Source organism: Vespa velutina, chromosome 11, assembly GCF_912470025.1.
Source record: "Vespa velutina chromosome 11, iVesVel2.1, whole genome shotgun sequence".
NCBI classification, from domain to species: domain Eukaryota; kingdom Metazoa; phylum Arthropoda; class Insecta; order Hymenoptera; family Vespidae; genus Vespa; species Vespa velutina.
This window is the reverse complement of record NC_062198.1, coordinates 6,519,589-6,522,088: the sequence shown is the minus strand read 5'-3', so window position 1 is coordinate 6,522,088 and position 2,500 is coordinate 6,519,589. Positions and strand designations below refer to the sequence as shown.

The following is a 2,500-nucleotide window of genomic DNA, read 5'->3' as shown; positions in this document are numbered from 1 at the left end:
GTTCGCCCTTTGTCCTTGAATCGCGCCGACCCTTTCGATATCGAAACGACAAAGGGCCGAGAAAGGGAAGGTCTCTTGGCCAAGGAACGGATTCCTCGAAGGCAGCAGGGCCTCTCCTCTCCTCTCCTTTCCTCTCCTCTCTTCTCTTCTCTTCTCTTCTCCTCTCTTCTCTTCTCTTCTCTTCTCTTCTCTACTCCTCTTTTCTTTACTTCTTTACTACTTACTTATTTTTGTCTCTTTTTCTCCCTCTTTTTTTTCTTTTTTTTTTTTTTCTTATTTTGTGTTTTCTTTTCTTCACTTCATCTCACTTCATTTCACTTCATTTGATTTCTCTTCGGCATCTTAGAAAATCATCGGTCCACATCGGTGTTTTATGAATTAGAATTGAAGCTGTCTATTTGTGCGCGTATATCCACACGTATGTATGTATGTTATTTATTTATTTGTTCGTTTGTTTGTTTGTTTGTTTGTTTGTTTGTTTGGCTAGTTGGTTGAATGATTGGTTGGTTGGTTGGTTGTTTATTTATTTATTTATTTGTTTATTCGTTTGTTTGATTTGTCTATTCATTTACTTATTTACTTATTTATTTATTTATTTATTCGTTTATTTATTCATTTACCTATTTATTTATTTATTTATTTTTTTACTTATGTCACGTTAGAGAATGTTCTTCCTTTTTTCTTTTCTTTTGTTTTTTCCTTTTTTCATTATTACTGTATCTGATTTTTCCCCTCGTGTAAATAGAAAAAACAAAAGAAAAAAAAAAGAAATGAAAAAAAAAGAAGAAACGACAAAGAAATTTTTTTTCTCTACAATTATTTCTTCGACTTATACTATCGTTCGATCAATCCCAATTTCTACGAATTAATAAATTATTCCGTCTGCATTATTTATATTTTCTATTTAAATGCAGACATTGATTTATCATTTCAATGATATCAATGATCATTACATTACATTATTTTACAAATTATTGTGATAATAAATTCTCTCTCAAAAAAAAGAAAGAAAAAAAAGAAAAAGAACAAAAATTCCTAATTTTCATATTAATACAATTCAACGATCATTGCTGTTAAATTATTTTACGTATATCGTCATAATTATTTCTCGACGTTTTCATTCATCTTTTTAAACGAAACATATATAATTTGATATTCGTCAGAGGAAAAAATCAAAATGAAATGTAGTGTAAAAGAAAGAGAAAAAGAAGAGAAAGAGAAAAAAGAAAAAGGAAAAAAGGAAAAAGCCACGAAGAATGACAAGAATTATATTAACATTGAATGATACGTTTTGTCAGATCATTGTAATAATTTGTAATAATTTACAATGTAATAGAATCATTAAATAATTCATCAATATTGTTGATATTTAAAATGCATTTACAAATATACGTAATTGAGTGAGTATACTTTCTTTCTCTTCGATTCTTTCACTCTCTCTCTCTCTCTCTCTCTCTCTCTCTCTCTCTCTCTTTCTCGAAGCATTACATGGACGATGTGTAGTATATACCATCTGAGAGTCGCTGCACGCGAGTCGTGCGACTTTTTGAGTCGCTTTGGTCCCACGCTGAGAGACTATAGTCGACGACGCGGTTCGTCCGTACACGTTATGTACGAACGTTACGCTTTACCGGCTCGTATCTTTCTATACATACATACATACATACATCGATATATATGTATATATATATATATATATATATGCGCACATATACGTATTTATCTATGTATTTAGCGAGGTATATAAGTGTATTGGTAAGTGCACATATGCGATGACGCGCGACGATATATCGAGCACGCGCTTCCTTGATACGCACGTTCTTAACAACCTATATATATAGAGAGAGAGAGAGAAAGTGTGTGTGTGTATGTGTGTGTGTAATACCTACACACTATACTTGACGTCTTTCATCTCTTTTGCATATATATATATATATATATATATGCAAGTGTGTCCTATGCAGCTGTTCTTTACATACGTATATGTATATATATATATATATATGCATGAGTATGTGTGTGTGTGAGTATGTGTATGTAATTTGAATCGTATGGTTATACGTTTTGGTCATACATATCTCATCTTTTCTAACTGATCTCATATGTATTAGAATTTAGATACCTTTTTAAAGGATTAGATACGGACACAAGGTATACGTGAGTTATTATATATTATGTTGCTTTTAGAAGATCATATCCGGTTTGATCATACATCATGATCATCCTCTATGGTATAATAAATCTGTACGATTATAATCATAATTATTATATATAACGCGATAAGGAACTTTGATGATGCCTTTTTATTTTTCTCTTTTTCTTTTTTTTTTTTTTTTTTTTATATCTATCTACATTTTCCTTTTCTTTTTCCTCTTCTTTTTTCTTCTTTTCGATTCTTTTTCTTTTTTTCTTCTTTTTCTAATTATTTGTAATTATTGCATTTCGCGTGCAATTTTTTTCTTTTCTCTCTCTCTCTCTCTCTCTCTCTCCCTCTCTCTCT

The 2,500-nt window shown here is 30.6% G+C and overlaps 1 protein-coding gene across 13 annotated transcripts in view; it reads left to right on the top strand.

Moving 5' to 3' along the window:
* LOC124953200 overlaps window positions 1–2,500 on the top strand; it is a 101,373-nt gene that overhangs the window by 35,708 nt on the left and 63,165 nt on the right. For 2 of the 13 annotated variants that reach the window (XR_007102163.1, XR_007102148.1), the window contains one exon: window positions 347–533. The exons of the other annotated variants lie outside the window; for them this stretch is intronic. The gene's annotated coding sequence lies outside the window, so the exon portion shown is untranslated. Of the gene's footprint in view, window positions 1–346; window positions 534–2,500 lie in introns of those variants that run through there. 13 annotated transcript variants of the gene reach the window in all.